We start from the raw sequence: 27,986 nt of genomic DNA on the forward strand, positions 1-27,986 counted from the left end.
AGGGATCGAACCTGCATCTCCTCTGTCTCCTTCACTGCAGGCAGATTCTTTACAGCTGAGCCATCGGGGAAGTTCACATATATATATATACACACACACAAACACATACATATACATATATACACACACACACATATATATATAACTGAATATCTGTGCTGTATACCTGTTAGTAAATCAACTATACTTCAATAAAAAAAATAATAAAAATTTTTTAAAAGGTACTGAGCTTTTACACCGATGCCCTTGCCTTCTGAAAACCTCTTACCCTGTAAGAAAGACAGATTAAATTAGGATGTGCGTACAAGAAAAATCTGTGTGCTTACAGAACAGATGAATAAATAATCCTTACAGAATGTTCAAAATGTCATACTTTAGAGCAGAAGGTGGGAGGCACTGTGTAGTAGGAAGGGGAAGAAAAGAGGGACTCATAACCACTAATTATCTACAACTAGTTTATCCTGGATGAACAACAGTTTTAAGCTAGTAACTGAATCAATTAAACAAATTTGCAGTATAGTCAATCATTACTAATAATAATAACAGCAAGAGTAATAATAGTGACCTCCTACTGGCATATTCCAGGCCCTGGGTTAGACCCAAGATTTCAAAGACAATTAGATAGAGCTCTACCCTAGAAAGGTTCAGACTCCAGTCAAGTTAAGAAATAACTAGAGCAATAGTAAGCAGAAATATGAATGATATAATAAGGGGTATCCGAAGTCATTCTGTTTATTTTTCAAGCTTCTTTTAACTTGGCTTCCACTTGTGCACTATTTCCTGCCAAAACCAGATTAGAAATGCTTCTGGCAGCTGCTGGCTAAGAATGCAAACTGTCCCCTTGTCACACAACAGCTGCTGGGCTCCAGAACAAAGTACCCGGCACATTACACTGGAGGGAGACACACAAATAGGGTTCATGCTATAGATAAGAAAATAAACCTCTCAGAATAGACTTTTTCCACGTTAGAATACAAAAAGACAAGAGTTTCCACTAAAATGATTTTCCTGGGTAATAAAAAGGATTTTCAAATTTGACTAATAGTTATTTCAAGAAATATGTGAAAGGAATTTGCAGCAACATAGATGGACTTAGAGATGATCATACCAAGTGAAGTAAGTAAGAAAGAGAAAGACAAATACCCATACGATATCACTTATATGTGGAATCTAAAATATGACACAAATGAACTTATCTACAAAACAGAAACAGACTCACAAACACAGAGAACAGATTTGTTGTTGCCAAGGGGGAGGGAGTCAGGGGTCAGGAGAGATGGATTGGAAGGTGAGATAGTAGATAGAAACCATTATATATAGAATGAATAAACAAGAAGGTGCTAACTGTATATAGCACAGGGAACTATATTCAATATCCTGTGATAAATCACAGTGGAAAAGAACATGAAAAAGAATGAATACATATGTATAATTGAATCACTCTCCTGTACAGAAGAAATTAACACAACATTGCAAACCAACTCTACTTCAATAAAACAAATTTTTAAAAAGAAATATGTGATGGTATTAAATTCTAGGGTAAAAAGAAAATGTAGATATGTTCTTAGATTTACAATAATAAATGTTACTGTGAGTCCCTAAACTAATAATTATTTCTCCCAAAACACACCTAAACTTTATTCTAGGCTAAACAGAGAGATACCCAAAGTCATATACTCTAGATCTGCACCTAATCAATATGGTAGCCACTGACACACCTGGCTATTTAAATATAATTAACTAAAATTAAAGGAAATTAAAATTTTACTCCCCCAGCTGTACAAGCCACCAATTGAGTGCTCAAAAGCCACACAGGACTAGTGGCTGCTATGATGGATGGCGTAGACATGGAACATGAAAGTTCTCCTGGACAGGGCTAGCCTAGGTAATCATAGCTTCTGTTCTGAAGCTAAGATTATTAACAAGAGTCTAAATCATTACCTATCTATTATTTCAAGAATCTATTATTCAAAATTCACTTGTACAAAAAGGTATAAAGGAGAAAGCTTCCCTCTTCACTCTTGTTCTCGGTCACCCAGTTTCCTTCCCCAGAGGGAACAACAAAGAGATTCAGTTTCTTGCGTTTCTCTTCAATAACATTCTACACATGTGTAAACACAGACACACACATCATTTTCTCTATCCCTTTAACATAAATCATAATATACACATCGTTCTGCACCTGGATTTTTAATTTCTTTTAAGAAAAATATAACCTAGGGATCTTCAATATCAACTAAGAGCACTCTTTTTATGGCTGCATAGTATTCCACTGTTGTGAATATACCATCCTTTTTGTAACTAATTCCTTGGATGAACATTTTAGGTTGCTTCCGGATAACCAAGTTCATATAGTTAAAAAAAACTTCCCAGGCCCCATTTTCACCAAGCAAAACTACTTTGAAAGTAGTTTTTCAGTTTGTTTTTTCTGACAATATCAAGACTAACCATATTCCTCATCTTTTGGGAAAGGCACAAGAGAATATAGCAGGTTGTGACTTTTTAAAATGGAATTGATAGAGAAAAAAATTAAAAACTCAACTTAGAAAACTCAACTCAAAAAAACTCTTTACTGAGTTGTCTTTATCTAGATTCTACTTAAAAATGTGCAAATGTTGCTGGCGTAAATTTCCTTACTTTGTTACCATATTATTTAAGCCCCTTCATAATACAAGTATCAGAAGCACTTCTGGATAGAACCCCAAGTCTGTTCATGCAATCAGTGCAGTTCCTGACCCCCTACCGTGGAACACTGCGAGGGTCTACTGGATACCACCTTTTTATAGGCATGCATACGATGAAGGTAATTTACCATAGATAATTATTCAGTTGTGCAAAGCCAGAGAATGAATTGAATCTACAAGGTCAATTTAGTCAGTTAAGTGTAATGAAGTTTCACTTTCTTTAATGAGTATTCTGAAGGGCCAATAAAGGTGGTGACTAACCAACTTCAGTGCAAAAAAGGACCCCAATGGCTTTGTGATAATAGCTTGCAAAGAGGCCAGGGCATTCTGAAAAGGAATTTTAACCTTTATTAGACTGTTTAATTTTCACTCTATTTACAGTTTTCATTACCATGGCCCTCAGAGACCGTTTCCATGCCTTCCCCATTGTCCCCTGCTTCTGTAAAAAGCTGCAAATTATGGAGGAGATAAAAATGAAAGCCACCACAGCAGCAACAAAATCCCACACATTGTACCTAAAAGGCGTCTTTGTGGATTTTCTTGTTGCTTGATGGCAATGTGCATCTTTAAGGTCCCTGCAAACTAGATTTTGGAGAAGTGAAATGGAAGCAAGGTATGTCCATGTGGTTTTGAAAGGAGGCTCCTTGGTTCAAACCAGATTACCAAGGCAGGTGTCCTTTCTTAAAAGGAATCAGTTCAGTTCAGTCGCTCAGTCATGTCCGACTCTTTGCGACCTCATGAATCACAGCATGCCAGGCCTCTCTGTCCATCACCAACTCCCGGAGTCTACCCAAACCCATGTCCATCGAGTCAGTGATGCCATCCAACCATCTCACCCTCTGTTGTCCCCTTCTCCTCCTGCCCCCAATCCTACCCAGCATCAGGGTCTTTTCCAATGAGTCAACTCTTCGCATGAGGTGGCCAAAGTATTGGAGTTTCAGCTTCAACATCAGTCCTTCAAATGAAACCCAGGACTGATCTCCTTTAGGATGGATTGATTGGATCTCCTTGCAGTTCAAGGGACTCTCAAGAGTCTTCTCAAACACCACAGTTCAAAAGCATCAATTCTGCAGCACTTAGCTTTCTTCACCATCCAACTCTCACATCCATACATGACCACTGGAAAAACCATAGCCTTGACTAGACGGACTTTTGTTGGCGAAGTTATGTCTCCACTTTTAAATATGCTATCTAGGTTGGCCATAACCTTCCTTCCAAGGAGTAAGCGTCTTCTAACCTCATGGTTGCAATTACCATCAGCAGTGATTTTGGAGCCCAAAAAAATAAAGTCTGACACTGTTTCCACTGTTTCCGCATCTATTTGCCATGAAGTGATGGGACCAGATGCCATGATCTTAGTTTTCTGAATGTTGAGCTTTAAGCCAACTTTTTCACTCTCCTCTTTCACCTTCATCAAGAGGCTCTTTAGTTCTTCTTCCCTTTCTGCCATAAGGGTGGTGTCATCTGCATAGTGTTCTATAAACCAGACACAGTCCCTTGAGGAAAGGGGTCAATGTCCCCCAGCCTAGAGTCCATCTCAGACGCTGCCTCGTCACATTAAGGCTCTCTAACCTCTTCCCTTGCCTCCAACTCAAACCTCCTTCTACCTCTCTCCTAGAAAAGAGCTACTTCTCTGCTCCTGTTCACCTAGTGATAAACACATATACTTTTTTTTTTTTTTTAGTATTTATTTACTTGGCGGTCAGGTTTTAGTTGTGGCTCCAGGATCTTTTGTTGCAGCATACGAGCTCTCAAGTTGTGGCTCTCGGGCTTAATTGCTCCATAAGCATGTGGGATCTTCCCAGACCAAGGACTGAACCCTTGTCCCCTACATTGGCAGGCAGATTCTTAACCATAGGACCACCAGGGAAGTCTCTACAGATACTTTCTGCATCTTAAAATTAAGTACATTAAAACAATCTTTCTGAGCCACACAAAGAGAACCAAGATGGGAAAACACATAACCATCTACCCACAGATAGAAAAGGCTGACATTCCTAGTCCTTCTCACCCTCCTAAGATGCTCAAGACAAAGCTAGGGAATGATGGACCTTAGAGATGATCATACTAACTGAAGTAAGTCAGAGAAAAACAAGTATCATATGATATTGCTTATATGTAGAATTTTTTTAAAAAAAGGAATACAAATGAATTTATATACAAAACAGAAATAGACTCACAGACATAGAAAACAAACTTATGGTTACCAAAGGGGAAGGGGAGAGGATAAATTAGGAGTCTGGAATTCACAGATACACCCTACTATGTATAAAATAGATAACCAACAAGGACCTCCTCTGTATGGCACAGGAAACTATACTCAATATTTTGTAATAACCTATAAGGGAAAAGAATCTGAAAAAGAATAGACATACGTATAACTGAATCACTCTGCTGTACACCTGAAATTAACCTTTTATATCAATTATACTTCCATAGAAAATAAAATAAATACATATGTATTTATTTCTTTACAAGCTAAGGGAATGAGTGTTCAGTCACCAAAAGATGGAAAGGCACGAGAGTCATTGTCTCACTGTGTATATATCCCTTTGGCAGCAGAAGTAAATAATAGCATTTCTTCCTGAAATATACAGAATCATAACCCATGAGCCACCGGCTAGGAAGGACAGTGGGTGCAGACTGGTCTCCCTGCTCATACGGGACCCTCCCTGGCCACTGTACTGAAACTCTGAAAAAACAGAGAGCAGAGGAAAACAGCTGGGGGTTAAGGCTCTGTGCCCACGACTTGTAGTATTATGTTTTCACGTGAAAAGTCTGAAGGATATTCAAATGATCAGCAGGTGCAGCTCCATTATACTCCTGAACATAATCTAGAGAGCCAGAAAATGCTCTTCAACCCTTAAATCATGGTGGTTGAGAAAAATGTCAGTTGGAATGGCCAAAACATGGAAGCAACCTAAATGTCCATTGACAGATGAATGGATAAAGAAGATATGGTACATATATACAATTGAATATTACTTAGTCGTAATGAAGAATGAAATAATGCCACCTGCAGCAACATGGATGTGCCTAGAGATTGTCATACTAAGCAAAGTATGTCTGAGAAAAACAAATATCATATGACATCACTTATATGTTTATCTAAATATGACACAAATGAACTTATTTACAAAACAGAAACAGATTCACAGACAGAAAGCAAACTTACAGTTACCAAAGGAGAAAGGTTGGGGGAAGGGGTAAATCAGAAGAGTTTGGGATTAATACATACACACTGCTATACATAAAACAAATGACCAAAATGACCTACTATATAGCACAGGGAACTCTACACCTGAAACACACTATAAATCGACTATACTCTAATACAATATAAAAAAATTTTAAAAAGAAAGAAAAATGTCAGTTGTAGGAGTGTCCTAAGAATATCTGTTAGCACGAATTGCTATCTCCATTCAGAAGCCACACCTTCTACTTTGAAGAACTTACTAGCAAAGTTCCAAGTCCATAGAAACTCTAAGACCATTGCCTTTCTCAAAGTTAAATTATATGTCATGATAATCAGTACACTGTGCTTAATGACAAAAAAGTACTTATATCCTCACTGAAATGTTGAGATATGCTTGAGTTATTGAACTTTATGCATTTGTATTTAGTTTCTTTTTAAGTTAATTAAGCCTACAGATATAACAACCTACATTGTAGATTATTCCAAAGAGAGAGGGGAAAACAATATCTTTCCATGAAAATGAGTAGTATCTGTGATTAATTATATTGTTTAAATAACACAAGTTTGCATCTCTACCTGGGAGACATCATCATCTGACACAAAAAAGGATCAAAAGAAAAAAAAAATCAATCCTGAATCTGACACAGTTCTCTGAGTCCATTTCATGCCATCAGTTAATTATTAATTCTTCTAGCAATAAGGCTGTAGGACTGGGCTGGCTCCTGTAAGACTACCCTTGTTCAATTTACTATTCCATTTTCTCCAAACAAAAATCTAGCAACATAACAGACATCAATTTACTTTATACTTTGTGAACCAGCTTTTATTTTCATAATAACTATATAAAATACTAATTTGAAGTCACATTTCCTAACGTGGTGACTCACTTCAGTCATTGGGCGTTTCTGAACGAAACAGAACAGGGTTTACTGAGGGCTGGGACATTTGGGCAGAGCAGCATGAAGTTTGGGCTAGGTAAGCCTGAATAACTTTCAGCTTTTAAATCCACTAATTATAAAACAACATTGTCACTGAGAGTTTGGGGTTAGCAGATGCAAACTATTATATATAGAATGGATAAACAACAAAGTCCTACTCTATAGCACAGGGAGCTGTAATATATTCAATATCTTGAGATAAACCACAACAGAAAAGAATATTAAAAAAGAAAAAAATGTATATACATAACTGAATCTCTTTGCTGTACAGCAGAAATTAATACAACACTGTAAATCAACTATACTTAAAAAGCAGCATTGTCTATCAGGTCAAAACCAGTTTAAGGCAGCATCAGAGTTTTCTACAATTTTGAGTTTGCTTATCATTTACTGTCATCAGTGAGTAAAGACATCAAGAGGGTCAGAGTATGGATTCCTGGCCAGATCCTCTGGGCAAGACAACTGAGCCGCAGGTGAGCAGAAATAGTGGTCCCCAAGAGGGAGTGGGGAGCCCAGTCCAGCTCACTATCATGGCTTGGAACTCAGATTCTATTTCTGACTCTGATAACATGCAATTATTTGTCCTTCATGTCCTGACACTTTCCCAGCTACCAAAAAAAATGCCATGATCAACTTTATGAAATAATTCAAAAGGTTATCAAGAGAAGAAATACAGAGGCCAGCTGGGCAACACGATCTATTATCACAATAGCTCTGAACAGCCTCCTGCAAAAAAAACTATTGAAAACTACAACTCTGTTAAGTCGATTTTCTAACAACGCTCCATTTCTTTTTCTATTTACAATAATCATTATAACTGTGTTTTCTTTTCCACTTCACAAATTCCCAATTTGCCAGGATTGCTTCTAATTACTACCCTGGTCCTTTTTTAATATTTGAAAAGTAAGGCAGGGGGTGGGAGTGTCTAGGAAGATGCACACATTTTGTAAAATGTCTGGTTAAGGGAGGAGAAGCGGGGCAGCTCTGGCATTTTAAGTAAGGAGGCACTGCCCTCCTCAAGGGCAGGGAGCTGCTCCTCTGAGAGGGCGGATCCATGCAACCCACGTGGCTGGTAGAGGCAGCCATGCTAGTTCACCTCAAAGTTTCCCCACCCCTCATCCAGAAAGACCCTGACCCACGCATCATGGGGGAACAGCACTGGGTGAGTTTGCATGATGCCACAATGCCCGGAAAAATATGCCACTCCAGAATCACATCAGAAAAATCAGCAGAGTGACCTTAAATTGAAAGGGTCAGATACTCTACCAACTTTAAAAACAGTTAAAAGGTGTTTCTCAGGACCAGGGACACAAGAGAACAGACTGGTGGCTGTTAGGGGGAGGGGTTGGGAGAGGGATGGCGTGGGAGAGGGACAGAGTAGAAGGTTGGGGTTAGCAGACGTAAGCTTTTATATAGATAAAAACACCTACTGCTGTTCTCTTGTGTTCCTATAGCATTTATATTTGCAAAATATTTTCCAGTCCCCTACAATTCATCATACTTCCCAACCAACTCATTGTATTAGATTCATGGATCATTGCTTAGGTGAAGAAATAAGCCACAGGATCGGCAGAGGCAAACTATTATTTATAGGACGAATAAACAACAATGTTCTACTGTATATCACAGAGATCTATATGCAAAAGTCTATGAGAAATCATAAGGGAAAAGGATATAAAAGAAAAAGACTGTATACATGCATGTAACTGAATCGCTTTCCTGTACAGCAGTAACACAACACTGTAAATCAAGTGTATGTCAATTTTAAAAAAAGAAAAAAATTTAATGTAACTGGAGGAGGGGAAAAAAGGTGTTTCTGCTGGTGTTTAACATTAGAATAGCTCTCTGGACTCAGCAGTCACTCACAATGGTGACCAACTGTTCAGCACAATGAGCATTGACTAATCATCAATCAAGATCATAATGATCTTTAAAAAATTCCAAATCTTCAAGGTTGCCAAGCACCCAAGCACACTTTTCAATTACAGAAAACATTTTAAAAAATTGAATCAAAGCAAGAAGTAAGTAAGTAGAAGAGTGCTCCTTCTAAGGATGCTATATGCGTTGCAATCAATTACCAGACATCTCAGAAGTCCATTTGGGGCCCTAATATTCTCATAACTGTCATAACCAGGCAGCTAATGATATGGTGGGCAGCCCTTTTATTCTCTGCCCATAAATCTCTGCTTAGCCTCCAAGATCCTGCTGGATAACATAGCACACAACAGCTCAGGTTAGCAGTCCCTAAAAATCACCGGCTCTAAAAGCCTGAGCTTGGCTCTATGACCAACTCATTGTCTGGTGTGGGCAAGTCAGCTCATCTTTCCTGTGACTTTTTTTTCTTTTTTTAAATTTCATTGAAGTACAACTGGCTTGCCATGTTGTGTTAATTTCTGCTGTATAGCAAAGTGACTCAGTTATACACATATATATTTTCTTCATATTCTTTTTCATTAAAGTTTATTATTATGGTTTATTATTATTATGGTTCATTATGGTTTCACAGGATATTGAATATAGTTCCCTGTGCTATACAGTGGGACTTGTTGTTTATCCATCTTATAAATAATAGTTTGCCTCTGCCAATCCTGTGGCTTATTTCTTCCCCTAAGCAATGCACCATGAACCTAATACAACAAGTTGCCTGGGAAGTATGACGAATTGTAGGGGACTGGAAAATATTTTGCAAATATAAATGCTATAGGAACCCAAGAGAACAGCAAGCAGTAGGTGATGGAAATTCAAATAAATTTGAGGTGCTTTGGGGTTTCAATGGAAAGGGAAGTAAGTCACTGCACAGAAAAATAAAGACAGTCCACGGTCACAATTTATGTCTACCTGAGCATAGGAGATACTCCACCTCTGAAAACTGAGCATAAATGCACTGTCAGTTCAGCACATTTCATAGACTGCTGCTATACACAGAGAGAGAGAGATGCACAGACCCAGAACCATACCAGTTCTCTACCTTTCCTGGTTTATCACAGGTACTCACCCCACCGTTCAAAGAATCTAGGACACCACTGGCATATCTTAACTTCCTCAAGGAACACAGTGCTTATAATACTACTGTTTGCTCATTAAGGGTAAAAATATTTTGTCCATGCATTAAAAAAAAAAAAAAAACTTACTCCTAAGGCAGAGTTAATATGAAGGGCTACATGGGAATCAGAACTTGGTTCATGATACGTTAGATACAAACAGCCTTAAAGTTAACTCAAGCAAAAAGGCAAATTCCATTGCTGCTGCTGCTGCTGCTAAGTCGCTTCAGTCGTGTCCGACTCTGTGCGACCCCATGGACGGCAGCTCACCAGGCTCCGCCGTCCCTAGGATTCTCCAGGCAAGAATACTGGAGTGGGTTGCCATTTCCTTCTCCAGTGCATGAAAGGGAAAAGTGAAAGTGAAGTCGCTCAGTCGTGTCCGACTCTTAGCGACCCCATGGACTGTAGCCTACCAGGCTCCTCCATCCATGGGATTTTCCAGGCAAGAGTACTGGAGTGGGATGCCATTGCCTTCTCCGAATTCCACTGCACTCCATTGCAAATGGAAGGCCCACCACTGGTTTCTCAGGCTTTCCATATGCCCACAGGCACATATATTATGCATCAAAGATCCACAAAATGAACACAGTAGTCTCTAGTCCTGCCTTATTCACCTTTGTATCACCTAATGAACCCAGCACCCAGAAGGTATACCTGTATGAACCCATACAGAGCCAGGACCCATTCAAGTTTTTAATACTTCAAGCTTAAATCATGACAATTTCAGTCATAAATAAATTGGAGCCTTAACAGTACCAACATACAGCTTTTCATCTGAGTATCAGGAATACACATAAACACAAATTTAATGACCCAAAGACAAAGTAGGAGAAAAAAAAGAGAGGCAGTCTTTTCCCACTGATTCATCCCCAACAAATACTGCCTACAAGTAGGATTCAGGCTTTCTTTCTAGGCAATGTGAGAATAGCTAACAATCTCTAATTAAGGAGTGTCAAAGCCTACGAGCAACTCAAGGGCTGTCACCATGAGAAGGCTTTAAGGACTTGGTAGGGGAGCAGGAAAAATCCTCTCAGAAATACGTGGTGGGTGACACCACCACCGGGAACATTCTAAAAATGTCTGTGAAAGTGACACACAGAGAAGCTGGGATTTCTTTTTTTTCCTGCACCACACATTTTGTGGGAAACTTGGTTCCCTGACAAGGGTTTGAACCCAGACCCCCAGCTTGGAAGCTCCGAGTCCTAACCATTGGACTGCCAGGGAATTCCCAAAGATGGGATTTTTGTTTTGTGCTCCAGACACTGTATCCTGGGACACAGTGGCTCCCAGTAACTATTTGCTGAATAATACCTTGGTTCGACTTTCTGGGACAAAGAAGACCGCTATCAGATTTTTTAAACTGAAAAAATAAAAACCACTGCAGAGCTAGAAATCTCTATCTGGTCAAGTTCCAGGCTTTTGAAGATTCTCATTATGTCAAACTTAACTAGAGAACCCTTAAATGTTTAAAAAAAAAAAAGGATTCTATAATCTTGTCTCCCAAAAAATGGCTCACTACTCATAAAAATCCTCACTACTGAAGAGGATCTAAAAATAGAATCTGGCTAACCGGTGACACTTGAAGTGGAAGGGGTAAAAATGGCTTCCCCAGCCCTTGAAAACACAGTCCTACCCAGCTCTGGTTTTCATCATGAATTTTAGGCTTCAATCACCAGGTTCATAAAACTGACTTCCATTTAGTCCCTGGATGTTCCGAATAGATTTAAAAAATGTGCTAACAATCCTCAAGGCTGCCTAATGGGACAAAAGTGCTTTTCCGGTTTTAAACAAAGCCAAGTCTAGCCCAGACTAATTCTGGTTTAAGGAATGACCTGTCTGATATGTGGAGTCTCCTTCATAACTTCCAGAAAGGATGGGACAGATTAAAGTTATGGAATTTGGAAAGAGGAAATAGCTAAATAAGGTACTGTAGGGAGGTTCAAGAGAGAGAGGATATATGTATACCTATGGCTGATTCGTGTTGATGTTTGACAGAAAACAACAAAACTCTGTAAAGCAATTACCTTCAACTAAAAAATAAATAAATTTTTTAAATAATAAGGTACTTTATGTTAGGAAAAATCTGAGCTCTGAAGGTCAAGTGGTACACTGTCTGCAGCACCCCTTCTACGCTATTCTAGAGCTCATCTATCTAAGCCATACACGAGTGACAGCAACGCAGACCGGCCATGTTCTACAGACAAGCAATGCCTTTTGTTCGGTTCAGGGACAATCCTCGCTCCCATCGAAAAGTATCTGCTGATATTCGGACATTAGTTTCAATACTCCTAATCTACAAATGTACAACTGTGCTTCAGAGTCTCTTCTGAACCAGCTGGAACACCTCTCCAGTTTTATCAGTTTTCTCATGAGTTAATTAAATATCATCTTTAACATGTGTTTATTTTTCTGCTTATATGAGAGTCGTGATTTTACCTTTACTTAAGAACTGTCATAGTTTTCGAGTCTCTCTTCTAAAAAGAGGTAAACATTCAAATGTGCCAAAATATTCACTATTCTGATCTAAATTTTACTGATCTGATTTTGATGAAGGCCAGTAGTAATCAATGCAAAAGAATGGTATATATAGAAAGCAAACTCATGGTTACCAAAGAGGGATGAGGGTGGGGTAGCGATAAATTAGTAATTTAGGGTTAGCAGATACAAACTAATATATATAAAATAAATGACAAGGTCCTACTGTAGAGCACAGGGAACTATATTCAATATTCTGCAATAAATCATAATGGAGAAGAATGTAAAAAAGGATATGCTAATATATATACATATGTATGGATGTATAACTGAATCAGTTTGCTGTATACCAGAAACAAACACAACATTGTAAATCAACTGTACTACAATAAAAAATAAAAAGGACATGGACAAAAATGTTACAAAAAAGAATGAAACACTGAACTAACTGGAGTCTATCACTCACTGATATTAACGACAGTACACTTCCCTTGTCCTGTGAAAATGACAACTGTCACAAGTCTCAGCTTACTGCATTCCTTTTTCATTTCAATCCCAATGTGTGTCCCCGTGTTCCCTCTTACACAGATCACCATAAATAATATTGGATTGGGGTTGAATTATTTAGCACTTGTCCCTGTTTCATAAAAAATCATACATTTCTCCAGAAGCTAAAGTATATTTCCATCTGTTAATTTCCTCCCCACTCAAGAAAATTCCCTACAAACATTTTATTACCACTTACAGGAGTCTTTATTACTCACTCCCTAATTCTTACTTTTCAGCTGCAATTACTCATCTTTACATCTCCATAGCCCTCAAGATAGAAGCAACCTAGCAAGGACATCAACAGTTCTCTAAGCCACAGACCCGATACTAGTTTGCAATCCAAACTACCTTTACTTTAATTCCAAGGGATGTTTTTCAATTCTTGAGAGAACAGACTTGTGGACACAGCAGTGGAAAGAGAGGGTGGGACAAATTAAGAGAGCAGCATTGACATATATACATTACCACGTGTAAAACAACTAGTGGGAACCTGCTGTATGGCACAGGAAGCTCAGCTTGGTGCTCAGTGGTGACCTAGATGTGTGGGAGGGAGGCTCAAAAGGGAGGGGATATGTGTATACTTATAGTTGATTCAACACTGCTGTACAGCAGAAACCAACACAACACTGTAAAGTAATTATCCAATTAAAAATAAATTTTTAAAAAAGTTACAGGGGCAATTAAATGATCTTGATGAAACTCCCCATCTTAACTGTTAAATGGAAAAAAAGAAAGTTAAGATTACCAATATGCAGTTACTTCCCAAACAATTTTAGGACTGGAAGCATATGCTAACCAAATCAAATATCCATAGAATCAAAGTTTTGGTCATTTTTGTTTTAAAGTATTAAAAGCAAAAAAAAAAAAAAAAGGTAAGTTCAAAGAACCACATGAAAGCTACTGATGCCTGGTCATCTGAGCTTAAAGATTTCCTGAGGCCAACAACCTGACTTAGCCTCTGGTTGGGAGTTGTGTGGGGTCACACCTGCCTCCCCCAAGCTGGCACAACCTCAGTGAAGAATTCCTTTGAGGACTTTCTGGTAAGCAAGCATTTAAGACTCCCAACAAACAGCCTTACATATGATTGATCCTGAGCTATGCTTCCCAAAATAACTCGTTCCCTTGGAGCCTGGGTAATTATGTGCAAGACATGGCTCTGGGTCAGGGCAGACCCAACTGTTCCTTGGTTACAAGAAAGAGCAGCATTCATTGTACTTTCATGACCCTCTTCTTGAGGATGAATTCAATCTTAAAGAAAAGCTTACCGATGTTTTCCCCCATCCCCATCCCCTCCCCGCAGTCCATGCTGGCAACTGGGGAAGCAGCTTGTTCTATCCAGACAGCAAAATAAATATACTTTAATTCAAGTTCACCATACTGTTACTATTTTCAAGGACCCAAATAAATGGCTGCCTACACAGAGAAATTAAAAGTGCTTATTTTGAAGGAAATGACTCTCTGGAATACGCCACATTCTTTGTGCTGGTGGTTTGATCCCTAGCACGGTTCTAAGTGGGTAACAGTCCCCAGTCAGCTCCATCCACAGGTTTGCGCTACATACAGGGAAAGCTCTGGAAAGCAGAAGGGCTATGAAACAGGGAAGCTGGGCATTTCCAAAGCTCCTGCCACTGGAGGGAACCAGGCTGGCACTTCCTCCATCAAGAAGTTCTTTCCTAGGGCTCATGCTGAGGGCAAAGTGTTCAAAAGTCTTCATATCCTAAGCCATTTCAGACAATATATATTATAGTATAAAACATAAATATATGCTTTTCAACTATGGCCTCAAGTCATCTAGCAGGCAATATGACAAAATGTTAACACTAGTTTTCTCTCTGGTGTGACTTTAAAAAATTTCTTCTCCATATTTTCTGCAATAAAGACATATGACTTGGGCAATTATTTGAAAATGTATCTCCAAAAAGTAGTTTAGGAAAGCCTGTACAATCTGTTAGGTTAGATTTTCTGCCCTTCTCTGGTTAGCGGTAATTATGTTAACTAGCTTTACTTTCCTCAGCCTTCGTCATTCTACCTGAAAAAGGAAAGCGACTTAAATTGGACGTGCTCCAGGAAGTCTAAATTTCTGAAGTTAATCACTTGATAAAGTGCTACTTCAAGACTTTTTTTTTAAGTTTCACAGTAGAAATCCCTAGTTCAATATCACATTTTAAAATGTCACATAAAATAGACAAGTGATAAGAATCTACCGTATAGCACAGAGAATTCTACTCAACACTCTGTAATGGCCTATATGGGAAAAGAATCTTTAAAAGCACAAGAATGGACATATGTATATGTATAACCGATTCACTTTGCTGTATTCCTGAAGCTAACACAACATTGTAAATACTTCAACAACAACAACAAAAATGCCCCATGGAGAAGGTACACACTGTCCAAGTCCAAGGCCATGGAAGAGAAATCCTTTGGAGTCCTTAGTATCTAGTTAACCAGACACCACTGACAGCAATAGACCCACGGTCACCCCCCAGGTATTTCTGACAGCAATTTCCCTGCTTCCTGACCAAGTCCTTAAAGGACTCCCATGGTGACTACTCTACCTGTGTCTCACCCCAGAAGGGACAATGTTACATTAAACACAATTTTATCCCACAGTAAATATACTTATTCCCACTTTACTATCAGACTTTCAAGTCTCTAAAGATATGTATAATTTTTTTAAGAAAGACTTAAGCTGTCATAAAAACAAACTCAGAGATCTGACCTTGGAAATAGGTCCAGATATTTTAATAATGTTTAACTCAGATTTTTGGGGCTTCCCTTGTGGCTCAGGTGGTGAAGAATCCATCTGCAATGCAGGAGACCTGGGTTTGATCCTGGGTCAGGAAGATCCCCTGTAGAAGGGAACAAGCTACCCACTCCAGTATTCTCGCCTGGAGAATTCCATGGACAGAGTAGCCTCGTGGTCTACAGTCTATGGGGTCGCAAAGAGTTGGACACGACTGAGTGATTAGCACTTTAGGTTTTTTATTTATTTTTATTTACTCTGCTGGGTCTTCATTGCTACATGGGCTTCCTCTAGTTGCTGCAAGCGGGGGCTACTCTCTAGTCGCGATGTGTGAGCTTTTCATTGCTGTGGTGTTTCCCGTTGTGGGTCACAAGCTCTAGGGTGCATTGGCTTCAGAAGCTGCAGCACGGGGGCTCAGTAGTTGCGGCTCCCAGGCTCCAGAGCACAGGCTCAATAGCTTTGGAGCATGGGCTTAGTTGCTTGAATCAGGGATCAGGGATTAAACACATGTCTCCTGCATTGGCAGGCAACCTCTTTACCCTGAGCCACTGGTGAAGTCCAAATCCTTAATTTTCTAGACGTGTAAAATCAGCACCCTTAAAGTCTAGCACATATTATTATCAAACTGTCTGAGGTATGAGCATAAATACTACTTACAAGACTACACAGATGGTATACAAACTACCAAAATGACAACGATGATGTGGATTTCAGAGGGAAGCCTGGCCCACGGGAGGCCTCCAGTGAGGTCAGTGGTCCCATACCTCTCAGACGTAGGGCTCACTCCCATCGCTGGCTGCAAGGCTTGGTCTTCTAAAAGATTCATGAGTTAGAAGACTCAGAAATTCCTGGGCTCTGATATTTAAATCTGTTGAAGTTTTAGAACTCTCATTTCACTAATATTAGCATTTTTTCAAGTTCAGAAATAGGCCAGAACTTTCAGAAAAGGCATTATTGTCCAATATACAAATTATCTGGGTCTCGATATTATTTTAACCTTCTCTGAAATGGCCTTGTGTATCTCCTCTGAAGAGAATGACCACAGAATTTGAAGTCTAAGCCGGACCACCTCTGAGGGTCAAAGGTGACACTATTTACAGTTACTCTGGGACAAGAGCCACAACTGAGATTGTCTTGGGAAAACCTAGATGAGGGGGTCACCCGACCTCTGGGATCAATCTCCCCCCTCTTCCTCATTTCCTTTCATAAAGAACTGAAAATCTGAGAGATGGGCATCACGCTATATGCCTTCAACTAACACAGTGTTAAATGTCTATTACATCTCAATAAATCTGGGAAACAAATAAAATGAATAAGGAAGAAGGTGGCCTGGAACTGCTACACGCAGCTAGCCCCTAACTCCTTCCAGGCCTCCCCTAGAAATTCACATACCTAAGCAGGTGAGGACCTGATCTATGTCTAAATAAAAGCTCCGGAAGCAGTCTTGGCAAGACTGTCCCTAAAAATAACCTTTCCCCAAAGACACATTACATGACTGTTCGGCTCCTTTCTCTGGCTCTCTTCTGGGGGTGGTGGAGGAAATAAAGATGCGGAGGATCAAATTCAGCATCTTCAGACACTGTTCCTACCTCCTGTCTCAAATTCAAGCTCCCGACTCAAAGCAGTAAAAGCAATGGTCACAGGAGTCAGACCAATAAACCTGAAGGAGGCTATGGGGTCAATTTACCAGATCAGTCTGCAGCAAGAGAAGAGAAATAGCCTACCAGTACTGCCTTCTCACATGGGGCCACAAACTACAGGGAACCCACCCACCACGTTTACATGATGTTAAAAGGCTTTGCCTCTGCCAACAGTGCTTTCTTGGCACAACTTTATTCTCTTCCCCTTCCGAGCCTGAAATTCACCGTTAGGGTTCTTTTGGAACTAGGAATAAGACAACAGGATTATTGTCTTAGAAAGGTCACCGTTAAAATATTGATGATCCCCTAGACGTTCCTGGTAGTCCAGTGGTTAAGAATCCACCTGCCAATGGTTTGATTTCTGGTCCAGGAAGATTCCACATGCTGTGAGGCAACTAAGCCTGCGTGCTACAACTACTGAGACCTTCGTGCCCTAGAACCTGTGCTCCGCAACAAGAGAAGCCACTGCAATGAAAAGTCTGCACACCACAACTAGAGAGGAGCCCCCGCTCCTCACAACTAGGGAAAGCCTGTGCATAGCAACCACGACCCAGTGCAGCCAAAAAAAAAAAAAGTTTAAAAAAACTGATGATCCTTGGGAAGGCAGGTCTTGCCTAAAAATCTTTAGTTTCTAGGAACAGACAATCATAACATAATCATAACACTGTGAGAAATTATCAGGGGAACCAGGGGTTAGGAGAGGTGTCCAAGCAGAGCAGGGAAGAGGCCTGGAAGGTCAAAAGCAGGTAACAGGAAGCCTGGGTCTGGGGGAGGAGCCAGAACTTTCAAAACAGGGAAGACAACAGTTGGCTCACTTGGCAGTTTTGCTTCACAATTTCGTTTAGAGAATAAAGCATTTGTTGAACATAACTTTTTTTTTCCTTTTAGGATTGGACATCCCTGGTAATTACTTCACAATGTACATATTTATCAAAACATGTGGCACACTAAATATATACTGTTTTTCACTTCTCAATGACACCTCAATAAAGCTGGGGTAGGGAAAAGACCTGAGCATCCTTTATTTGTGAAACTTGGGTTTCCCTTGCCCAGTAGGGTTCAGAGGGATTCACTATATGTTCACTCTGCTTCTGTGTATGCTTGAACTTTTCTATAATAAGTTAAAAATAAATAAAAGAAAGGCAGGATATTTTCAATGTAAAGTGAAGGGAGTCCTTGGCACTGCCACTGGCCAAATGTCTATGGAGCCCGAGTCTTGGCAAGCATCCTTGTTCACTAAGACATCATGTCTGCAGGAAGATGGCTCTAGTCTACACTCTTGCCTCTGGAAGTCTCCTTTTCTCGTTCCAAAAGGGAACTGACTCAATTACTTAGGCATCCTGAACTCCAGTTTCTTTTTCAAACTGTGTCAGACAGACCAGCAGTTAACTCCAAAGATGTGCCCTTAATGGCATGTCCAATAAGCCTCCATTTGAAAGATGCAGTTGGCTTTTCCTGTGGTCCCTTTGCTCCTCCTCTGGCATTTCTGTGGGATAGAGTGATTGCTAGAGCCTGACTAGGGGAAAATCTTGGAAGGACAATATTTTCCATGTCTCAGGATTTAGTCTTCTCATTCTCATCAGATAGTCCCCTTTGACCCACTTAGAAATTAAAAATTCAGACACACACCCCCTTTCAAATGGGGGGTTGGGGGAGGGATGCACTGGGAATCTGGGTTTAGCAGATGCAAACTATTATATTTTGGGTTGGCCAAAAAGTTTGTTAGAGTTTTTGCATAAGATGTTATGGGAAAACCTGAATGAATTTTCTGATCAACCCATATTTTGGCTCAATCCAATATATAATGGATAAACAACAAGGTCCTACTGTATAGCATAGGGAACTATATTCAATATCCTGTAAGAAACTATAATGGAAAAGAATAAAAAGAATATATGTGTATAACTGAATCACTTTGCTGTACAGCAGAAATTAACACAACATTGTAAATCAATCAAAGTTCAACAAGATAAATCTTAAAAAATAAAAATAAAAGCACCTCCTCTGGAGTTAAGTCACCTGGATACAAAATTCACCTCTGCCGCTTGCAGATCAAAATACACAATAAAATAATTAGCACCTCTGTATTTTATAAAATTTTGATTGTGAAAGATAATATCTTTGTAATACAGACAAAATTCTGTGTACATTTCCCAGCTACCACTTCCCCACCCGTAGGTGGGTTACTTAACCTCCCTAATGGAAAAGTAAGAATCACAATACTCATCTCTTAAGACTGCTGTGACATTGGAATAAAATAATATGTATGGTTAAAACAGTGTCTGGAAATTCTCAATGAACAGCTGCTCTGCCCTATAACAGTGAATAGCTTGGAATACTGGGAACCATGTGCCAAATCCCTTCCCCCTCTTTTTTTAATCCACTAGCAAAAAATCCATATTTTAAAACATCATTTTTACTGTCTTATTGGAATATTTTTCTTGTATTGTTATACTGAAAAAACAAATACAAACAAGTTTAAAAAAAAAACTTGAAACAAAACACCTAAATGAGGACCACCATTCATCTCATTTTTAAAATTTTATAAGCAATAAAATAGAAAAAGTTGGGACTTCCTTGGCAGTCTTGATTCCCAGAGCTCAGTCTTTCTCTCCTGTAACAAAACCCACTGTGTATGTGCAGGTCTCCACTATGGGCACTTTGAACACTCAAATGACACTTGGGGATTATGAAGAACCAGCATGAGCAGCAAGATACATCATATTCAGAGCCATGAAACAACTCTCAATAAATTTAAAAGGACATAAGTCTTACAAAGTATCTCAGACCACAATAGAATAAAGTTAGAAATCAGAAACAAAAAACCCTCCAGAAAATTCCCAGATAATTGGAAATTCAATAACACATTTTTAGGTAACCTAAGGATGAAAAGAAAAATCAAAGGGAATATTAGGGACTTCCCTGGCGGTCCAGTGGTTAAAACTCTGAGCTTCCAATTCAGGGTGTGTGGGTTCAATCCCTAGTTGGGGAACTAAATTCCACACGCTGCATGGTACAGCCAAGTAATAATAAACAAAAACAGAAAAGAGAAACCTACCTTGTGGTTGAATGCTACATTCGGTATGTTAAGATGAAACTAATTCTTTTCAGTCATGAAACTACTTTTCTTAGTAATCCTTACAAATTTGCAATAAAGTCTTCCTCAAAAAGGCCCTGCCTAGGCCATTCCAGTTGCAGAAGGATTTTATGTCACAGACTTGAGCACACCACCATAAATAGTTTCTTACAGCTTTTCACTTCCTTTGGAAACCATAACTTATCTCATGAGCAAAAAGATCTCCCATTCCACGGTGCCAAGTCCCTGGGTTTCTGTTCTAGCAACTAAACCAATTCAAATGTCAGATTCAGATGGACTGGCAAAGTTCCAACAAAACACCAAGGTGAGATTTCTCCAGGAAGAAAAGCAAAGACATTTCGACAGTTCGAGTGGTTCCAAGTCGTCCAATAAATGCATGTTTTCATCCAGAGAAGCAATGCTTCCACATTTTGGTAATTACTGCTTCCTGCAGGAGCCCTCGATGTTGGCTCACCTCAGCGTCTGCCAGGTGCATCTTCCACTTTCCCCTCCTGACAGTTTCAAACTTGGCCTCTGAGAAGGTAACTCCTGCATGTAAATCTCTAGGCCTGACCTTTCTTTTCGATGTTTCCATGGGCTGTCAAGCCCTCAATCCAAACCTCTCAATTTTAACTGCTACAAAAAACTAACCACCCCCTTATTTTCCCAGTTGAATACCAAAGGCACTAGAGATAAGACTAGAAACAAGCTGATTTCAGTTTTATGGCTTGGCTATTGTGAGGTCTTGGTCAAATACTGTACCTCGAATATAGTGGGACAATAGCAGTGATATAGTGGTTTTATCGGGTTGAGCCATAAGAAACTGCAATTTGAGGAGGTCAAAATGGTTAGTGTCAAAAATTTCCTATGGTTCAAACTAATAAGTACAAAATATCTTAAAATTCTAATAAAAAGCAATCAGATTATCTTCTAAGTAATTATTATCTTCCCATCCTGTTCGACTATGATAAAGCAACTTAAAGACCCCTCATGACTCTAAAAGATAGGATTTCTTGATTTGCCAATCCCAGTTATAAGTCTCTATATAAGATGCAGTCATACCTTCAATATCAAGTGCTGTTGTCATTTTCCACCCCACTCTCATAGTCACCAACTTGTCCACTTGACCCTCACAATTACTAAAAAAAAACAGGCGTTTTTTACTAAGATAGCAAGCCTTTTCATGTTATAACAGACACTAATAAGAATCTATTTTCATTATATAGTAATCTCTAGGAATGATGCCTAACATATTTATCCCCTAGCAAAAATAAACAAACACAACAACCCAAAGTTACGCTAACCCTGTAGGCCTGGGTTTGGCTTATACCAAGACTGCCCAAGACAGATTCTTATCCAGGGTCCACAAACTCTGCAGAATCACCTGCATCTCTTCCTTATTTTCTAATTCTGCTACTGTGAAGCCTGGCATGTGTTCCACAAGTTCTTGTTTTACCAGGTTTTACATACAGAAGTTGAACGGTTCTATGAAGACCTACAAGACCTTCTAGAACTAACACCCAAAAAAGATGTCCTTTTCATTATAGGGGACTGGAATGCAAAAGTAGGAAATCAAGAAACACCTGGCGTAACAGGCAAGTTTGGCCTTGGAGTACAGAATGAAGCAGGGCAAAGGCTAATAGAGTTTTGCCACGAGAACGCACTGGTAATAGCGAACACCCTATTCCAACAACACAAGAGAAGACTCTACACGTAGATGGTCAACACCGAAATCAGATTGATTATATTCTTTGCAGCCAAAGATGGAGAAGCTCTATACAGTCAGCAAAAACAAGACCAGGAGCAGACTGTGGCTCAGATCATGAACTGCTTATTGCCAAATTCAGACTTAAATTGAAGAAAGTAGGGAAAACCACTAGACCATTCAGGTATGACCTAGATCAAATCCCTTATGAGTATACAGTGGAAGTGACAAATAGATTTAAGGGACTAGACCTGATGGACAGAGTGCCTGATGAACTATGGACAGAGGTTCGTGACATTGTACAGGAAACAGGGATCAAGAAAATCCCCATGGAAAAGAAATGCAAAAAAACAAAATGGCTGTCTGAGGAGGCCTTACAGATAGCTGGGAAGAGAAGAGAAGCGAAAAGCAAAGGAGAAAAGGAACGATATTCTCATCTGAATGCAGAGTTCCAAAGAATAGCAAGGAGAGATAAGAAAGCCTTCCTCAGCGATCAGTGCAAACAAATAGAGGAAAACAATAGATTGGGAAAGACTAGAGACCTCTTCAAGAAAATTAGAGATACCAAAGGAATATTTCATGCAAAGATAGGCTCGATAAAGGACAGAAATGGTATGGACCTAACAGAAGCAGAAGATATTAAGAAGAGGTGGCAAGAATACACAGAAGAACTGTACAAAAAAGATCTTCACGACCCAGATAATCACGATGGTGTGATCACTCACCTAGAGCCAGACATCCTGGAATGTGAAGTCAAGTGGGCCTTAGAAAGCATCACTACGAACAAAGCTAGTGGAGGTGATGGAATTCCAGTTGAGCTATTTCAAATCCTCAAAGGTGATGCTGTGAAAGTGCTGCACTCGATATGCCAGCAAATTTGAAAAACTCAGCAGTGGCCACAGGACTGGAAAAGGTCAGTTTTCGTTCCAATCCCAAAAAAAGGCAATGCCAAAGAATGCTCAAACTACCGCACAATTGCACTCATCTCACATGCTAGTAAAGTAATGCTCAAAATTCTCCAAGCCAGGCTTCAGCAATACGTGAACCGTGAACTTCCAGATGTTCAAGCTGGTTTTAGAAAAGGCAGAGGAACCAGAGATCAAATTGCCAATATCCGCTGGATCATCAAAAAAGCAAGAGAGTTCCAGAAAAACATCTATTTCTGCTTTATTGACTATGCCAAAGCCTTTGACTGTGTGGATCACAATAAACTGTGGAAAATTCTGAAAGAGATGGGAATACCAGACCATCTGACCTGTGTCTTGAGAAACCTGTATGCAGGTCAGGAAGCAACAGTTAGAACTGGACATGGAACAACAGACTGGTTCCAAATAGGAAAAGGAGTACGTCAAGGCTGTATATTGTCACCCTGCTTATTTAACTTATATGCAGAGTACCTCATGAGAAACGCTGGGCTGGAAGAAACACAAGCTGGAATCAAGATTGCCGGGAGAAATATCAATAACCTCAGATATGCGGATGACACCACCCTTATGGCAGAAAGGGAGGAAGAACTAAAGAGCCTCTTGATGAAGGTGAAGGAGGAGAGTGAAAAAGTTGGCTTAAAGCTCAACGTTCAGAAAACTAAGATCATGGCATCTGGTCCCATCACTCCATGGGAAATAGGTGGGGAAACAGTGGAAACAGTATCAGACTTTACTTTTTTGGGCTCCAGAATCACTGCTGATGGTGACTGCAGCCATGAAATTAAAAGACGCTTACTCCTTGGAGGGAAGGTTATGGCCAACCTAGATAGCATGTTTAAAAGCAGAGACATTACTTTGCCAACAAAAGTCCGTCTAGTCAAGGCTATGGTTTTTCCAGTGGTCATGTATGGATGTGAGAGTTGGACGGTGAAGAAAGCTGAGTGCTGCAGAATTGATGCTTTTGAACTGTGGTGTTGGAGAAGACTCTTGAGAGTCCCTTGGACTGCAAGGAGATCCAATCAATCCATCCTAAAAGAGATCAATCCTGGGTGTTCATTGGAAGGTCTGATGTTGAAGCTGAAGCTCCAATACTTTGGCCACCTCATGTGAACGGTTGACTCATTGGAAAAGACCCTAATGCTGGGTAGGATTGGGGGCGGGAGGAGAAGGGGACGACAGAGGATGAGATGGTTGGATGGCATCACCGACTCGATGAACATGGGTTTGGGTAGACTCTGGGAGATGGTGATGGACAGAGAGGCCTGGCGTGCTGCAATTCATGGGGTCGCAGAGAGTCGGACACGACTGAGCGACTGAACTGAACTGAACATACAGAAGAACAAATTTAAATGCATATTTCTCTGTCTAAATGAATTTGGAATTTTATTACATGGGTATATGTTTTCAATCTGGACAAAAGAGTCCTGTGAAATCAAATCTAGGTTATCAGAATTTTGTTCATTCACATGGTGACACATTTAATTATCATTTAACTATATCTACATGTATGGTTTTATTTTATTCCCCAAATCTCTAAATTGCAACTTTTTATAAACATTAAGCAGCTTCTCTTTCTAGGTTCAGTCTTGGAATAAGAACTAAGACGGAGAAATCTATCATTTGCAGAACTTGAGAAAATGCTTTGAGAAAACACCTTTAAGGAGCATTGAACAAGTGTGAGTTGGATTTAATACATCTGTAGCTCACAGAGTTACAAAGATTGCAAAAAAAAATTATTAATAACTGTACTAAATTCTTTTCCAAAATATGACTTATAATTTCTGTACTTCACAAATGTGAGTGCAGACTCTGAGTAGGCCCAGGGGACCAGAAAAGAGCATCTGCTCACGGGAGAGACCAGGAGAGCATCTCGTGAGCCAGGTTCTAGAGGAGGGGCCTGAGCAGGAAGAACTCCCAGAACGGGGAAGGAGGCCGGACTCTGGTATAAGCAAAGGGATGAACTAAAAACAACTCGGTGACCCAAAGAACCGTTGGGGTAAGAGGAGTAACAGACAGAGGCTGGCCTGACCTCCCAAACCCCCATGAGAGGCCTGAAAGGCCCCCTCAAGGCAATCAAGAACCACAGAGGGCAACTTCCCTGGTGGTCCAGAGGTTAAGAATCTGCCTTGCAATGCAGGGGACGTGGGATCAATCCCTGGCTGGCGAACTAAGTTCCCACAGAGAAATGAAGCCTGCAGGCCACAACTAGAGTCATCGTGCAGCAATGAAAGATCCCAAATAACACATCAAAGATCCGTGTGCCACTCCTAAGACCCGAGGCAGCCAAATAAATAAATTTAGAAAAAGAACCACAGAGAGGCTTTAAGTAGAACTACACGACCAGGCTTGGGTTTCATAAAGATCACTCCTGCAGCATCAGGGGGACAAGTCTGAGCACTAGCACGGAGTGTGAAAGGGTGACAAAGCAGAGGCCACCGCCCCCATCCAGACAGTTAACACAGAGACTCTGAAGGGCCTTAAAGCACATGATGGGAGGAAAGGGCAGGGTCTGGGGGACTTCAGGAGGTGGGCTCCACAGGGGCTGGGAGAGAGGAAGGGCTAGAGGGTAACTCCCAGGTTCCCCACCTGGGTGCCAGAGAGGAAGATGCTTCCAAGCACTGTGACCAGCAGCCATGCAGAAGGGGCTCTGGAAGTGTTCTCCACTTCATTCCATGAGCCAGTCCCTCCTCTGTGCTTCTCACTCCCCTGTCTCCTGAACTATGCTGCAAGCCCCTGAAGGCCTGGGATGGAGCCACCTCCATGCTCTAACCCTGGTCCCCAGCATGACCATAATAAACAGCTGCCAAAGGGATGAAAGAATGAACAGCCATGCTCCTGCTCCCCTTCCATTCTGCTCTTCAGTACTGGTTGCAAGGGGGAAAACAATCTTCTACTGACAGTTTCTGCTCAGGGAAATTGTGGGTGGGGGGTATACTCAGAGGTGTGTGTGCAATTGCTCAGACAGGTGCTTGTGTAAAACACAGTCCTCAGTCTTCTTTAGACAGACCCATCTCTTGTGTTTGAGATGTTCCTGCCTGAGAAATTCGTCTAGCACGGTAGTTAGCAAGCTATTTCCTCTCATTTTTGCTTTCTGTTCTTTCTGGAAGAACTAGTCCCGTTCCCAGGGAAACAGTGGTACAGTTCTGACTGTCCTCCAACGTATTCCATGTCAACTCCTCTGCTTGTCATGGGAGCACCCTCACCCACCCCAGAGCTGCGCCTTTTCTGTAGGTGTCTCCCAGCTGCAGCAATCGACTGCAGGGCTTTCTGACAGTTTTCTGAAGCTGTGTTCATTAGGTTTCCCAGCTAAGAGTTCTATTCCTCCTCCCACACTCTCGGAAAAGCTTATTTTGGGTACAAGTTGCTTCCTCGGTGAATTAGGTTGAAGGGTTAAGGACAGACTCTAGGACATATCACAGTACCTAAAAGAAGATGAAGAGACAAAGACTGATTTCTCCACCTTACAGCTACTGCACCTGTGACTCTGCATAGCAAACCAAGGGCACCTTGAGAACAACAGCCACTCTGGGGGCAGAGGTCTCTTAGGGCTCCTACAAGATCCTGCCTTATAAGCCTGCCCATCATCAACTCTCTCTGGACATCAAAGGATACCTGAAACTCCAGCCTTCTCTTTAGGCAACAGCCACCTGGATGTACAACTGGCCCCTCAGCACTCGCCCCCCTGCACTGGATGATACATTCCATAAACGGTTAGCTTTCCTCCCAGACACATCTCCTAGTAGAGAGGCAGGTACTCCTGGTTAGCTTTGTTACTTGTCAATATCACTGTCTTGAGTTTTAAGTCCAGGATCTCTAATGGTGAGATCATGTCTGCTTAATTGGATTTATACAACAGCCTGCCAGGGAACCACATGGGGTCATTTAATACTTTTTATAATCCCTCCTGATCTCTCTCAAATCAATGCCTTCCTCAACACTGCTTCTAATCCTCACCACTTGAAACGTATAGACCCCGTAATGAGTTCTACCTGTATCCTCCACCTCAGGCGCTTACCAACTCCTGTTTATTCTGCAAACAATAAACTACTTGAAACGTGGCTCCTCCTAGCTCAAGCATTCCCAAGAGCACTCTTGGACAGCAAAGTCCACGCTCACCCTGGCATCCCAGGTCCTCTATAACCTGGCTCCCCAGTTTACCGATGTAACTTTCTCTCTGAATTTGTTTTTTATTTATTTTTAATTGGAGGACAACTACTTTACAATATTGGGTTGGCTTCTGCCATACATCAACATGAATCAGCCATAGGTATACACACGTCCCCTCCCTCTGGAAACTCCCTCCTACCTCTCACTGCATCCCACTTCTCTAGGTTGTCACAGAGCACTGGGACTGAATCTGCATCTTTGGCTTCAGTTAAGCTCCGCTCTTCTTCCTCAAACACATCTTGAATAGCAGACATGTCAGCAAGCACATCCATTAACACGGAGCTGAGTGTCTCGAGGCCCGAATCCCGGCCTGGCCATTTGGTGACTTTCTCACCCTCCCCCACCCCATCCGTCTAGGTCAGATGTGACTGTACTAATGTCACTGAGCTGTACACCTAAAAATGGTTAAAGTGGTAAAGTTTATGCTCTGTACATTTTACTTCACACACAAAAAAGTACATCCAAATCACTAAGGAACAAATGATGTGCTTCTTCTTCCCTCGAAAGTCTAACCACAATACTGATTACTATCAACACTGCTTGATGAAATTAACAACTATTGGCTGCACAAGGACAGCAATAACATTTACATTTACAGATCACTGTGAGGTCTACAAAGCCCCTTCGATGGAAACTAGTTTGACCATTTGATTCTGAAAAACTATGAGGCAAGAAAGACAGGGAATCCCTTATCTTTATTTTCCAGATGAAGAGACACAACTCTAAAGGTCTAGTGACTTAATTATGGCCAAACAGAGGGTATCAGGCGGAGCTGAGGTTCATCTAGGTCTCATGAATTTGAGACACTTCACAGGCCCTTGGTTCATCATTCACCTTGTTGGA

General features: G+C 40.6%; 1 protein-coding gene and 2 long non-coding RNA genes across 36 annotated transcripts in view; 2 read left to right on the top strand and 1 right to left on the bottom strand.

Annotated features, from left to right (window-relative positions):
• ACTN2 (actinin alpha 2) overlaps window positions 1-27,986 on the bottom strand; it is a 77,764-nt gene that overhangs the window by 45,630 nt on the left and 4,148 nt on the right. The gene's annotated exons all lie outside the window — the stretch shown is intronic.
• LOC145538041 (uncharacterized) lies at window positions 1,085-27,360 on the top strand. Its single transcript, XR_014076606.1, has 2 exons — window positions 1,085-3,383; window positions 24,555-27,360. It is a non-coding gene; the product is annotated as an uncharacterized LOC145538041 (long non-coding RNA).
• On the top strand, window positions 4,341-11,234 carry LOC145538040 (uncharacterized). The gene is made up of 2 exons (XR_014076605.1): window positions 4,341-8,283; window positions 9,904-11,234. It is a non-coding gene; the product is annotated as an uncharacterized LOC145538040 (long non-coding RNA).

The sequence above is a fragment of the Giraffa tippelskirchi genome, chromosome 2, assembly GCF_054371585.1.
Source record: "Giraffa tippelskirchi isolate mGirTip1 chromosome 2, T2T-mGirTip1v1.2.pri, whole genome shotgun sequence".
Classification (NCBI taxonomy): Eukaryota; Metazoa; Chordata; class Mammalia; order Artiodactyla; family Giraffidae; genus Giraffa; species Giraffa tippelskirchi.